This window comes from Protopterus annectens, chromosome 1.part2 (genome assembly GCF_019279795.1).
Source record: "Protopterus annectens isolate FY-2018-M chromosome 1.part2, PAN1.0, whole genome shotgun sequence".
NCBI lineage: Eukaryota > Metazoa > Chordata > Ceratodontiformes > Protopteridae > Protopterus > Protopterus annectens.
This window is the reverse complement of record NC_056727.1, coordinates 540,673,000-540,689,168: the sequence shown is the minus strand read 5'-3', so window position 1 is coordinate 540,689,168 and position 16,169 is coordinate 540,673,000. Positions and strand designations below refer to the sequence as shown.

Here is a 16,169-nt window from a genome sequence, read left to right as displayed (position 1 = left end):
ATATAAAATGTTTATGAGTATTTTTGCTGATAGATTGAAGACAATCATCCCAGGCATTATAGATCAGAGACAGGACAGGCTCAATTGTAAATAGAAACATATTTAATAATATTAGACATTAATCTTCTTAAAACAAATGGTATAAATTTTCAATACCAAATTGCACATAACCCTGCTTCCAGTAGGATTGTGAAATGCTACTGTGAAAAATGTAAGCACATTATCCGAGACAAATGTCAAATCTGTAGACTTTAATGAACCATATCACACAATTCTACCATAGAAGGTCATTTACTTTTGCTTCAGAAAAGGGAGCTGTAAGATGTGTGTCCTGTTTCTTTAAATTTTTTGTGCCACCAGTATGTTGGTCATGAAGTGTGGTTTTCTATGTATTAGACAGCTAAAAAAGTCACGTGATGGTGGTGATGGGGGGTTATAAAATTGAATAAAAGGGGTAAATCAAGCCTGAAAATAGGGACATCCTAAATTAGGTCTGAAAATAGGAACATTCCTTCAAAATATGTACAGTTGAGAGGTTTGCCTGCCAACCTAACCTCTCCCAAAAGATAGTCATCAAGATAGTCATCATCTGTTTATCCTTCTCATGTGAGATTGGGGAGAAGGCACAAGCTCCAATGTCATATATTTCTAGTGACTACTGTTCAACATAGCTTCTTCACCCCAACCCCAAAAGACTGCCATCTTCTGTGTGCCACTCTGATGTCAGACATGGACAAAACTGAAAGAACAAACCGCTTGAAACTATAACATATTTCAAGTTGTTACTGTCAGATCCAGCAGACTCCACACAGCAGAAGTCACTGCCAAGAACTCAACTAAAGCTATGCTCTGTGAAATGGCAGTGCTGCATAATGCACCATTGTATTAATGATCACTTGCTTTGTCAAATATCTTACTCCTGCCAGAATATTAAAGAAAGAAGCTTATGTGCAGTGCTAATGCTTGTGATGAAAAGTGAAAGAAATAGCCTACTTTGCTAGTCCTAAATACACTGCACCCCCCATACACATACACGTACACAATCTATTACAGAATCTATATAGAATACTGGTTATACACAGATTTTTAGTGAATATATTATTTGTCACCACTCTTGCTATGCCAGATCAGTGACTACTGTTTAGTAGTGATCAAATGACAGGGGTAAGTCATCTGTATCCAGAGATGGTCTCTATACTTATTAATTACATCTGCTTTACTATCTACATCTCAGATATTAGATTGTGGTAAACTAATAAATACATGTCACAGTAAAAAAAGTATTCCATTCTACTTTACAAAAAGTACACTACTCTTGCAAAGCTAAATCAGGGATTGTTCAAACTGAGCAAATGATAGAGGGGTCAGTCACTTTCATCCACAGACAGGTGATCCCGGGTCTATATTAGAACACCGAACATTCAAAATTTCAAGTGTTCTAATATCGACCCGTTTTCAGCAAACGCTGAAAATATTGAAGAAACAGAAAACCAAATTTTTTCCAAGGGAAAGAATTTGGTTGTCTGTTTCTGTTGCTTCTGTATTTTCAGCGCTGTGGTGGAAAGTTACGGGTCAGGTTCAGGTAAGTGTGCGATTGTGTGGACGTGAGGGTTAGGGTGGGTTAGGTGAGTTAGGGTTAGGGCGTGGGTCAGGTAAGTGTGCAATTGTGTGGTCGTAATGTTTAGGGCGGGGTAGGTGAGTTAGGGTTAGGGCACGGGTGAGGTGATAGTTTGACAGTGACGGACCTTAGAGTTAGGGTTTGGGTTAAGGTAAGTGGATAGTTAGTGGTGTACGTATAGTTTAGTGTAGGGTTAGGTGTAAGAGTTAAGGTGTATGTGTGTGGATTGCTGTTTGTTTGGTGTGCTTGTGTTGTGTGTATGTGTTTTGGAACAGGGAATTTTTTCCGTAGGAAAAAATTTGCTGTTCTGAATGTTCGATATTTTAAATTTTCGATTCATAGGGTTCGATATTAGAACACTTGACATTTTGAATGTTTGGTGTTCTAATATAGACCCGGTGACCCCACCCATTAGGTATAACCCCTTCTGACTGTGCTTCAGATGGTTGATTGTGATAAAACATGATAGTTATGTAATAAGTTCTACTTTGTTAAAGCATGATGATCATGTAAAAATTCTACTTTGTTAAAACTTGATGTTCATGCAATAACTTCTACTTTGTTAAAACATGATGTTGATATAATAAATTCTATTTTGTTCCTCACATTAAGATATTACAGGTTGATTCATACAAATCATAACACTCCTGCAAAGCTAGAATAATGTACAAACAGCAGTTAGTAATTTTTCTACGCAGAGCCACAACGATTACAGCTATATTTTCTGGTGTCCCACTCTTATTAAAAAAAAAATGCTGTCTTAACTTCTTATTGAAAGAATCAGGGCAAAAGCATCTGTTTGTGGCTCCTTAACACTTGTGCACCAAACCAGTCATTTTATATTAAGAGGGTCAAAGTCTGCACTCTTGTGGCAGGAGAGGGCTGATTTCATCTATCTGACATGGGAATTGTTGGTAGAAAACTCATTGTGTGCTTACCTGATTGGCCTTAGGGCATTGTTAGTGCAAAACTTGCTTTTTCTAATTGCACGTAAGCCCCACATTTCCACAAAGCTGCTCTTAATGTAGTGGTGGTTAGTGGTGCCTTGTACATATGCAATCACCAGAAGCTGAAATTTCCCTATAAAAACTACCTTAGGAATTTACCTCAGTCATGCACTACTCACAGGGCAGCTAGTTTATGCAGTGAGCCATAGAAATGCATTTAGTTAGGACTATTTAGATCTACATTACATTATGTCACATTATTACAGGACCCAGGACTATTGCTGCTGAAAGAACATCTGGTTTGTGTGCTGGGCAGCATAGCTGGAAATGTTAGGTGTAGATTATACCAAAGTAAGCACCCATCGCTCGTCTGGTTAGAAACACACTCCACTCCTGTCCCTTGGAAAGTACATATTAAGACCTGCAACCATGGATGGGCACTTTCCTGCTATCTCTGCATCTAGAATGGTGGATATGGGCATCCTGAAGTAATGTAGAAGTTGCCTTATGTATACTGACAACCACTTAATTCTCAGACAAATGCAGCATGTGTGATATGTAGTTACACATTGACACTGGGTGCCAGACTCTCACATAGAAATGCAAAAAGCAACAAACAGGTTGTCAGCAACAGACACACACACACACACACACACACACACACACACACACACACACACACACACACACACACACACACACACACACACACACACACACAAATCCACATATGTGGAGGTGCTCACATGTAACTTACTCAAATCTCAAAGGCCTCTCAGGCATAGTCCTCAGAAACTCCACAAGACAGTTCCCATCACAACACATAAAGCCACATGTCATTGTGTTTCAACTATCAAGCCCATAAGGCGAAATACCCCACAACCCATATTTTGGTCAGATGAGCCTTCATTGTGAGACACACTGATGTTCCTCTTACCAGGCTGGATGAAGAGAAGGCTATAGTTAGTTAACTGTCAGAGGGCCAGGATCCACCAGATCATCATTCAAACTCTCAGGTTACTTACTCCAAAGTACCAGTATGATTGTGTCATAGTCTATGTGGGTGTGAATGACCTGAGATATACTCCTTGGACTATATGAAGAGGCAGACATGACTGAGCTCTCAGAATATGTGTCACAAGCAGGTACGAGCCTAGCATTGAGCGGCATTCTACTTGCTCGAAAGATGATGCCACAATACCAAGAAAAAAAATGATCAGCTTTAACAATTGGCTCAGCTACTGGTGTCATTCTAAAGAGGTGCAATACCTGTCAGCCTGGGAGGACATGGTTGACAGGCCACGCTATTTTGCTAAGGATAGTTCTCACCTGTCACCACTAGGTGTTTGTATGCTGGCCAAAACAATATCCACCTCTATAGTGCCTTCTTTAGGCATTGCCAAACACAAAAAACTTCTAACATAGCAAAAGCTACTCAGAACAAGCTAAAGGTGTTACTGAACAATGCTAGGATTCTCAACAAGAAACTGCACTCCCCAGAAGTACTCCTCATCCAGGGGAATGCTGTACAGTTACTGAAACATGGTTTAAAGCCACGGAAAGCACTCCAGCTGTGCATGGCTATAACACCTTTCTTCTATTTTGACCCCCTAATGAACAAGGATCAGCACACCTCAAGGATGTTCAAACTATATCACATGCTTGAGCTACTCAGTGTCCAACTAATCATGGGAAAAATCCATTACCATAGTCTTGATTGCTCCAGGTCCCTCACCATGAAACAGGAAACCCATGCATCATATTTCAGTTACTAGAATCATTCATCATCCAGCCCAATACCATACGCATGGGTGATTTTAACTACCCCTCCATTAATTGGGAGGAGTACATGACCATGAACATGCAGGCCCAAAGATTTCTTGACTTTGTAAACTCAAATGCTGTGGAGTAGCTAGTCTGCACTCCCACTAGGGATACAAATACCCTAGATGGTGCACCCAGCCATGTGCGATGTCTTCACTGGTATGATAAGATTACAAAGTGGTCTCCCATGAAATAAAGGAAAAGCTAGACCTCCCACCTAACTCCAAAAACTTTAAGAGCTTTTCTAAGACAAACTAATTCATATTACATGATGGCATAACTGGTTTACAAACTCTCCCAAATGCAGAAAACACAGAAGCCTATGCGGAGGAAGCCCTCCCAGACTCAGAACACACTGATGCCTATACAGAGGGGTACACAAAAGCCCTGTAAACCATATAAATAGCTGCATAGAAACAACAGTACCAGACTGAAATAAGCTCATGTCAAACCAAAAAGCAAGCAACCCTGGTTGACCCTTGAAAATGTACAGGTTGTACAACAAAAGAAAGAAAATCATATTGGGAAGTAAGCGGGAATTTGCACACCAGAGCAAAAAGCCCCTCATTAGCCTAAACAAGTGAATCAGAGAACTAGTAAAGATTCTGAAAGCAGACTTTGAGGCAAATATAGCCTCCAAAGCTAAGGATGACCATAAGGCATTTTTCAGTTATGTCCGGATTCTTAAGGGCAACACCCAGCAATGTGTGAAATTAGTTGTGGAGGGCATCACCTATACTCAGCCAGAAAATATAGGAAATCTGCTGGCTGATAAATTCAGCTCAAATTTCACTTCCCCATCACCCCTGGTTCTCCCTCAAGAAATACCCTCCACCATTCCCCCACCATTTATCACTAAAAACAGGTTGCCACCGCACTCTCTAAAGTTAAAAGCATGGCTTCAGTGGGGCCTGATAATATACCAGGTTGCCAGGTTGAGACATAGCTCTCAACCACTTAGCACAAGAAATCTGGACAAAGCAAAAATAATGGAGGGATAAAGACCAAAAAAACTGGCAATTTTTAAACATTGCTTTTATGAACATAGAAAGTTTCTAGAATAAAAGGTTTTGTGTTAGCATACATGTCTGGAGGGTATGAAGTCTGAAACTTATGTGACTATCATTATTTAGTCCACAATAATTTGCCAGAAAACCACAAATTTTATGAGGAACTGACCAAATATTTGAGCCAAAAATCTGGACATTCTGCAAAAATCTGGACAGTTGAGAGGTATGGGTTGGGAATCTCTGTTTAACCACAGCCTCTGGACTGGCCTTGTCCATTTAGAGTGGAGGACAGGAACAGTCATCACTCTGCAAAAAAGGGGGACCATCAACTGACACATGTAATTACAGACCCATACATTTGACTAGTCTTATATGTAAGACTATGAAATTAAAATCATGGACCTGATAAATAATAACATAGGAAACCTCCAAACACTGGACCAGACCCAATTCAGCTTTGTCAAGGGCTGGTGATGCCTACTGAATCAGGTGGATTTTCTTGAAAAAGTCACTAGAGCCATGGATGAGTGTAAAACAGTGCATACTGAGGTATTTATAAATAAACTCACAAAACTGGGCATAAATCCCTATGTCACCAGATGGATAGCCAGTTGACCTACAGACAGGAGAGATGTGGCTAAAGTGGGTGAGTCTAGATCTGGTAAGAGGCCAATTACTAGTAGTGTGTCACAGGGCTAAGTGCTGGGACCACTCCTGTTTAGAATATAGTTCTCTGACGTGAAGGCTAATGTGTAAGGCTTCTTGATAACAAAGTCTGCCTACAATTGCAAGCTTGGGCCAATCATTAAAATCCCCTGTGATGTAGATATCCTTCAAGAAATTCTAAATTAGATACGAGATTGGTGCCAGAGCCATGGCCTAAAACTAAATGTGAAAGAATGCATTATCATACCCTTTGGAAAGCCAAAGGCCCCTTCAGATTACAACATTAATAACACACCCCCTAAGAGTAAACTCAGAGGTGAGAGATCTAGGTGCACAGATAGATAGTATCCTGACCACTATGTGTCCACTTTGGTGAAGATGTTGGTCTATGTGGCACAGCTTATAAGTAAAAGTATGGCATCCGGATCCAACGAATTTATAGCTCCACTATATTCAATCCTCATTAGACCAATAATTGAATACAATGCACCATTTGGCATGTAGTTGACTAGGCACTTACAGTAGCTGCAGCAACCCCAAGAGGTTCCTCACAAAGAAATCACAGGCTGTTTACAACATGTCCTATGCAGTTAAACTAAAAGCATTATTTTTTTTCTCTTTCTCCTACCAACTATAAAAGGGTAACCTATGCCTAACCTATAAGGCACTCATAAATCCAGCCCTGATGGCACTGCTACACATCTGCAAGACAAACAGCGCAAGGGTCACCCAGTCTAGGGATCTCACCCTAGTCTGTGACTCAAACAAAACATAATGGAGAGCATACCTCTCAACTGTCCAGATTTTCACAGAATGTCCAGATTTTTGCCTGCTATTTTTGGTTGGTTCCACATAAAATGTGTGATTGTATGGCAAATCATTGAAGATTGAAGTCACTAAGTAATACTACATAATGACATACATTTGAGTTTCAGATTTCACATCCTTCAGAAAATACATAATAATTCAAAACCTTTTATTCCAGCAACTTTCTAAGTTTATAGGAACAATATTTAAAATCTCTCCCTATTTTTGGCTTTTGTCCACCCATTATTCCTGGCTTGGTCCAGATTTCTTACCCTGAGAGGTTGAGAGGTATGCTGGAGAGACATATATATGTCATGGAGATTACCCCTTCTGTAGAACAGGCTTCCTATTAATGTTAAACAGGGTACTTTCCTATCTCTTTTTAAATGGAGTTTGGATCAATGGATGTGTAATCACAAATTCACACATAGGTTAGAGCGTATGTCTCTTATGGACAGGGACAGTTTGTAAAATACCTGACGCATGTTCACAAACCTATGCCATTTTCTTTCCACTAGGACCACATATTGGGTAAAACCAGGTTAAACTGGCTAGGCTTGCAGGGGCTGTTCAGCTGTTAGCATAGAAATTTCCAGTGAACCTAAGAAAAGCCAAAATATTGCGGAAACAAAGGCTTAAAATCAGGGACAGATTTTTAAATATTGTTCTTAAACAGAGTTGATAGACTTAACAGTTTCCATAACACTCATAAAACACAAATTGTTTGGATCATAGGATCATTATTGAGTGACTGAAACCCTATATGACTGACCAGAAAAACACAAATTGTATGCTGAACAATTTAATAAAAAAAAAACAACATACTACATGTGTGGCTTTCTTACTAAAGAGAGGGATTTCAGGGTTAGACAATGTGTCCTTATTCCCACCTTTCAGTATGAGCTAAGAATAATGGCTGGAACTTTTTCCACTAATACTAATCCATATCAGGTAGCTTTAAACAAAACTGCTTAACGTGAACTTATTTCTTTGTTTTTTATTGTAATTAGTTATGAATGAAAAAGGGGTCCTTGGTTCCACCTTCTTTACCTGTAAAATTATCTAGACAGAGAGATAGGGAGATAGATACACACATATATATAAAGGTTACTTGAAAATAATCACCAGATATCAGGTGTTCAGAAAAAAGAGCACAAATAACATTGAAACAAAACAAAATTAAAAAAAATATTTTTTTGGGGGGGGGGGGGTGTGCAAGCTCACTTGCATCCCACATCCTTTGCTACTTAAATATTCTAGCTCTGTGATGGTACAGTAACCGGGACCAGTATTATAGTGGTCCTGCATCACCAACATTGAGTGACTGTTCTGTCGATCAGATGGAGTCAGCAGAACAGGGACTGATTAAACATTTTTGTTTTGTTTATTTTAATTGTGGAGCTTTTCCCCCCGGGCCTCTGCTGAAAATGGACCTACATCCAGTCGGTCACTCCCAGTCAACAAATGTAAATAAATAAATAAATAAAATAAATAATTGCTTAAGCAGTTTAAATAAAACCCACACATGCATCATGAACTCAGACAGTTATATGACTTCGCATCAATATTTATTTATATTTGTATGTATCTCTGTATGCAGAAATTACTTGAGGCTATAGCCCAGACCACAGCTGTTAAAAATGGTCTCTGTTATCAGGCTACTTATCTAGTAAACAAATGTTTAAAGCAATAAAAAATAGACAAAGGAGAAGCAGATCAGGAGTGCAGGATAAAGGAAAATATCAGAAAAAGTTTGTCTTGGGGATAAAAACTGAACTAATCTGATCTCATATAATTGGATTTCCATAAAATGTATCCTTTGACTTCACACTCAAAATTTATTTCAGGGAGTTTGACATAAAAGCAGCTGTTGAGAAGGCATTACGTTCTATCTCTTATCATGAACAAACTTTGATTGTTTAACTGCTGCGCTGCCCCTTTAAATGGAGGCGGTTACTTTTTCCCCTCATTTACTTCCTGTGCTTTGGAAAAAATGAAACTAGGAAAAGATAGTTGTTATTATGGTTTACTTTGTAGTAGTTATAATTATTCATGGCATGTTATTTACTGAGTTTGCTTGAAACTGTTGTGATTTTGGACTGAGTAATACAATTCTACAGGCTCTGCACTTTTGTTTTAAATCTACACAGAAGCTCTCCAAGAAGTCAAGAGTGAAATGAAAGCTGGCTGATAACGGTTTAAAAAAAGCAAAGCATTGAAGATGCGGCACACAATACAGGAAACAGATTTGAGGTAGAAAGAAGAGATGCACAAACTGTGTGCTACAAATGGGAGAAGAGTTCAGTGATGTGGGAGTGCACAAACTGAGATGTTCTGCACATAAGGTGAGGCCTTTGTTTATTGTGTCCTGTCTGTTCCCAAAGTGTGTGTGTGTGCTTCCTGCGGAATAACATTAAATAGCTGGTTCCCTGTATGTGATGTACTGTCATGTAACTTTGATTTCTGAATTTTCAGGCTGGAAAGTGGGTATTCTCAGTTAAGTCCTGTTAACTGGTAGTGACAGCATACACAAAATTCAGTAATTTTAGATCTGGACTAATCATTTAGAGAAAGTGGCATTAACCTGTGAACCAACAGTGTTTTGAAGTGGTGAGGAAAACTGTCTTTGTCTGAGTAGAGAGAGTTGCTCTCAGCACAAAAGTTTGCTTTAGGGTAGCTAGCTGTAACTTGGATAGTGAGAAAAAGTTTAAGGGATCATATGGGGTACAAAAACATCATGGGTACTGATATCCAAAGGCAACGTGAATTCACATTTGGAAAGTGATGACAAACAAATGGACTACATTTTTCTACTGGATAAGCAGGACATAAAAGCAGAAAGCGGCAGTGCACACAGCCTGCATACCTTGCAGCAAGTTAACAAATACACTTGGAAAACTGTGAATTACTGCTAAGTGTGGTAGGGGGATGTAGCCCGGCTAAGATATCTACTGACCAGTAGGACACAAAGGTTCATAATACAGGGAGACTCTTCTGATGAACAGAAGATGATGATAAATTGTGTACCAGTTGGATCAGTACTGGTACCAAACTTGCTCACAAGCTTTGTAAATGGCACTGCAAAAGCGTACAACATTGCTGAGTTGCATTTAGGTTCAGAAATACTGAGATGCCAGCTGGCAAGACTGCCTTAAGCCTATCGGCTTAAATTCAGTGCAGGAAAAAAGGCAAAACAATCCATCTGTGAAATAAACAAATGGAAACAAGTACAATGTGTGGCAGGAACATGCTAGCATTAATAAGTACGGAAAGAGACCTGGGGCTCATCTTATGTAATTTTGTAAAAGTAAGCAACCCATATAAGAGAGCACCAAAAAGGCTGTTGAACACTGGCATATGTGCATAAATGGTAGTAGGCACCTGAGAAACCCAGGGATGCTTGTGGCCCCTATCATTCATGTCTGTGTGGGTGACAGTTTAGTATTGCTAGTGCTGAGGAAACGGAACAAATTAAGTAGACAAAGCAGAGCAGTCTGTGTATCTGGAAATGTCATGGGTGAACAGGAGATGTACTTCTATTTGGTGATCCCACAGATACATTCAAGGTGTGTGTGTGTGTGTGTGTGTGTGTGTGTGTGTGTGTGTGTGTGTGTGTGTGAGATAGTGATTATATATATATATATATATATATATATATATATATATATATATATACACATACATACACAGGTACTTCAGTAATGGTATTAAACAGCTCCATGGATCCAGCTGTGTACAGATCCTGGATAATTAGTAGCCTGAATAGGGTCACACTTTTCAAAGAATTCTGTATCTGTACACACATCCTTGCTTGTGTTATCCTACCAGTCCCCATCCACTTCTCATTTTAGCTCTCTTTGGTTTGCTGCAGTTCACAGAAGTGTCTGTGTAACAGTGGCAGGTTAATGGGCATTTTGAGTTTACTGCTGTGAGGTGGCAGCAGTATACCTATGTCCAGATTATAATTATGGCCCTGACTGTGTTTATTATAACATATGTACATGTGAATGTATTTGTCAGCAGCAGGATGTGCGTGTGTATGCAGAATGCTTTACTCATGCAAAGATTGCTTTATCAGATGTTGGACTTAATACTCAGTCTGCTTGTCTGTAGCCTGTGTTAACGCTTTTGTGTGCAGCGGGATGTCCGAGTATATGTGGAATACTGTATTCATGCAACAGCTGCATTGCTGGCTTTGAAAATGCATAGTCAGGTGTTGGATTTAATACCCAGTCTGCCTATCTGTAAACTGTGTTACCACTTATGTGCATGCTGAGGTGTTCATTTGCATATATTCTGCATGTACTCAGTGGACAATGTGCACAGTAGCATATCATACATGCTCTCCTGTCTTATTGTCTGAGCCATCTCTCTGATTTTTGCATCCTTTTCCATGTACACTGGTACCATGTCTGGGATTTTCCCCTACTTTTCTATTTACACTGGTAGCATGTCTGGGATTTCCCCCTACTTTTCTATTTACACTGGTAGCATGTCTGGGATTTTCCCCTACTTTTCCCTCTACACTGGTACCATGTCTAGGGTTTTCCCCTGTTTTTCACTGTACACTGGTAGCATGTCTAGGATGTTCCCCCTTTCCCTGTATAGTGGTAGCATGTCTGGGATTTTCCCCTACTTTTCCCTGTACAGTGGTAGCATGTCTGGGATTTTCCCCTACTTTTCCATGTACACTGGTAGCATGTCTGGGATTTTCCCCTACTTTTCCATGTACACTGGTAGCATGTCTGGGATTTTCCCCTACTTTTTCCTGTACACTGGTAGCATACCTGGGATTTTCCCCTACTTTTCCCTGTACACTGGTACCATGTCTGGGATTTTACCCTACTTTTCCCTCTACACCTGTACCATCTTTACAAATAAGTTGAGTATAAATCTATAATGTTGCTACTTTCATTTTTAACACAGTGTTACAAGAAATACTTTTGTTAATACCTGGTGTTACACAAGCATTTAATTTAAATTGCCAGGTTAACTTTTTTGCACTAAATGGATGTTCATTGTTCCCATCATTGCAGTAGCCTGTATAGGCTATATGGGTTGTGTTGTCCAGGACACAACAAGGAGCCAGCTTACAAAATCTCTGGCTTCCACCAACAATTCTACTCTAATTGCTAAGTGGTCAGCCCTCTGGAGAAAACATCATTAGTCAGAGTGGAAAATCTTCAGTACTTTCTTACTGCCCTATGAAGCAGCAGCTGAGAGGCTTCAAAAGAGCAACAGCTGATTCTTCATCATCTTTCTGACACATTAGTCTTCCTCCAGACAGAAAATGTAATATTATATTGATGTGTATAGATATTTTAGAAGAATTTTGTTTTATTCAATTTTTTTGTAGTGGTTCTTTCCCTTTAAGAAACCCTGTATTCTTCAATATCCGAAGTTTCCTTTTAAGGACCACTGTCTTTAGATGAGGCTTATTTTGGGACAGAATGTACTGCTTGTATAAATATCTGAATTAATAACAAAATGTTGTGTGTGGAGAAGTGTTTTACTTGGACAGGGAATAATATGGGTTATGTATTGTTGGTGGTGCTGCAGTAGCATTGTCGCTGTCCGGTTTGATTCTCAGTTAGAGCGTCTTCTGCGTGGAGACATGTGTGAATGGGCGTACCTTCGTTGAAGGTTGTGCATCAGGGCTGGCAACTCGGCACGTAAAAATCCAGTGCCAATCATTAGCGGACCGGAGTTCCGCTGTGGCGACCCCTAACCGGGAAAAGCCGAAAGACACAAACAAACAAACTGTTTGTGTTCATGCTATGACAACTTACCTTCCTCTTTTTCTGTCACGTTAAATTTACTTTAATGGGGTTTCTGATAGGAATTCACTGTGCTGCTTATGCATTGCAGTGTTGTGGAGACTTTGTTTGTTTGTGACCGTGTTAGTGTGCTGTTTATGCAGATTATTTGATAACTTACTTTCTGATCATTTCATTCCAGTGTTTCCTACCACATCCAAAGTATCCTCCTCGCACTTTGCTCCCACGGTGAATTTTTTGGCATCCATGTCTTGAACAGATAATAAACAGGTTATGATCAGTGACCCAATCATAATCCTAGAGATCATCTAAGTTGTAGAGCAGAGGTTTGATGGTACAGGGCCAAGTACTAAACAGGTTATGATCAGTGACCCAATCATAATCCTAGAGATCATCTAAGTTGTAGAGCAGAGGTTTGATGGTACAGGGCCAAGTACTAAACAGGTTATGTTCAGTGACCCAATCATAATCCTAGAGATCATCTAAGTTGTAGAGCAGAGGTTTGATGGTACAGGGCCAAGTACATAAAACACACTGGGACCTGTGTCCACCCTTTTATAGGTTGGTAGGTTCATGGGTAAGTACAGGTCTAGCTGCTCTTGTCGGACATTTTAATCCCGTTCAGTTATAGATTGGCCTTACCCATCCCATGGTCAATAATTATACATCGCTCCTTAATGAGAATAATTGGGATCATACCATAGATAATTTGAGGACACATGCATGGAATAAAGCATTTATTTTTATTTATATAGCTTTTCCACATTTTCTTCCTATGTTCTTAGCTTTACATACCTGAATGTGTACCCAACAGGTTGCAGTGACTACTGTTTTGTACTGAGTAGCCCCACCTCCATACATTCAGAAGGTAAAGGATAGCAAATGGTTGTCCGCTGTTTCAGCTAGTCATACTGGTTGTTTGAATCTTGGTCCCCTGGTCTTCAAGTGTTGTAGACAAATGTCCCACCTTTGTACCAGTTGGCTTTCCCTCCCTCATTCTGTTGTGTACAAAAATGCATGGATACAACTGATAACGTAACATATAACCATTCAACATAGTTTTTCTGCATTTCTTGTATTCCAGGAAGATACATATAATTTGCAACAATAAATCACACACGAGTTTGCAAAGCTGTACCAGTTTCTCAATGAGAAGACGCAAGATTGAAGAAGCCAAAGCTTTGAATGAAATGGAACCAAGTAATGATTGCATCAAAACCAATGTTATGGCCCCTTGTTTTGCAGTATCTGATGCCAACTTGTAATTCAAGAAAAGAGTAATAGAGACACTGAAACAGAGGGAAAAAAACAAAGAATACATTGAAAATTATTTTTTGGCTATTCAAGAAACCATGTCGGATAAGTTGGAACTTGGAAAACAAAAAAATACTGGTTTTTTAACAGTAAGTATGCCTTCATTTTTGTTTTTGTATGTATTCTAATTTGGGCTTTGCAGGTCACGTATAGAAACATTTAAAGCAATTAATGACTTACCATTTTTTAAGTTATGCAAAGCATATGCTTAATTTTAATTTTTAATTACTTTTGTTCACATTTTAAATTCATCAGTGGTTGTATCCAAAACTTTGCTTGTGTAAATGAAGCTTGAATTATATATACACGTTCTAGAGAAGATTGAAAATAACACAGTTAAATTTGTCTTCCTTTGTTACAGAAGGATATTTATCAAAGATTTGGTAAGTGATGCTGAATGTAGGTTAGACAGAGCACATCTTAATGAAACACTTGCTAGATCAGCTTAGTATAGTACATTTTCAGCAGATACTGGTGGAAACAAATCTACAGTACAGAGTGCAAGATTATACAGACTAATGGGTGTAGGTGTTGCAGTACACAGAGGTCAGTAGTAAGATATGTTCGTGTTTGTATGTAGGAAAATGGCAAACGATTAGTATCTGTTCTGTTAACTTGTCTGCTTGCATAACATAGTGGCTAGCTGTGTAGCTCACTTGCTATGTCGTCATTATTCTGCACAGCTTCGCAGGGCTGTTTTACTTTTTTTTTTCCTTTGAACCTTGAATTTTGTAAATCTGTGGCAAGAATTGCTGAAGTTGTGTTTTCCCTGGCTGCCTTTGCTATCCTTCTCTGTACCTGAAATTGATAACACAAAACATAATACAGCCACTGTCTGGGTGTGATTTCTGCGTTACCAACTACCTTATGAAAAAAATATGTAAATCCTTAAATGGATAGGCTACTGTGTTCTACCTGTATTCATATAACTGTTGTTTTGTGTAAACTCAATGTATTTTACAAAATGTCTTTTTTTTTTTTGTCTTTAAATGTACTTTACCTAATATGTAGAGCTTTTCTCAGTGGACCTCTGCTGATACTGGGATTACCCCCTGTTGGAACTTCCTGGTAAACAAAGTGGAAATAAATAATAAATAAATACCTTTTTTTGCTGCTCTCCTGTTCAGTCAGTTGAGAGTTTTTATTTTATGAATGTTTAGTTCTCCTTTTCTCTCATGTTTCTCTTTTTCCCCTTTGTGGGACGCTGTCTCTAAACTCGACATTTCCCCATTTACAGTTTGGTGGGTTGCTGTATTACTACTGTTATGGAGCCCAGTGGTTGCTCTGGTAACTGCTGCTTTAAAGTTGTGGTTATGCCTTTTGGAGACTTACAACACTTAAGTCCAGCTTTAAGAAAACGAATTCAAGAGAACATGTAGGAAAGTAATTAAAGAGTAAATCTCTTTGACTTACAGAAGCAGTAATTGTAATACTCTGAGTAATCTTGGGGTGACTTTGTAAAACTATAATTTATAGCAAGAAAGAGTTGGATGCTTCTGTTAAGAAGTGGGCCGCTGATGCTGTTTTTGGGATCCTCAACATTTATTTCATATGCAAGCATTAGGAAAGTCTGAATGTCTGTATAAGTGATTGGAAAAGGACGGTCTAAATATCTATACAGAAGACTGGAAATTGCTGCTGAGAATGCTTCTGCTTGCAAGATAGTGTGTTGAACCTTAGAGACTTTTCCCGAAAGATTGTGTAAATTCTGCAACAAGTGTTAGAGACAAGGTATTTTATTGTGTTCTCAGTCAGTGGTTTCTAACTGGGTTGACCTGTTTAATTTTTGCATTTTTCTGTTTACTTTCCAGTTATACTGACACAAAGCTAAAATCAAGTGGCCTATTATTTATTTTACTTTTTTTTTTTTTTGGAAAATGCTGAACTGAAAATTTCAATTTGTCTGCCTTTTTATCTGAACATAAATAAAAAACTTCTATAATTTGAAGTACATGGACTTCTGCTTTATAATTTCTAGCAGTTTTTAGTGTCAGTTTTGTCACGTGGTGGAGATGCTGGGGAGAACTAAACTGTTTCCTTGACCTCATTTTATAAAGTAATGATGCAGAAGTCGCCACTCATTTTTTTTTTCTTCAAATAATTTTATTCAAATTTTTTTTAAAACAACAATTAATAACTTTTACAAATCAAACAAGAAAAAGGTAAATTAACTATTTACATAATGTACAATGGCCTCAAATCAAAT

The 16,169-nt window shown here is 38.7% G+C and overlaps 1 protein-coding gene across 1 annotated transcript in view; it reads left to right on the top strand.

The window, feature by feature from the left end:
* LOC122792381 (zinc finger protein 99-like) overlaps window positions 1–16,169 on the top strand; it is a 369,449-nt gene that overhangs the window by 236,493 nt on the left and 116,787 nt on the right.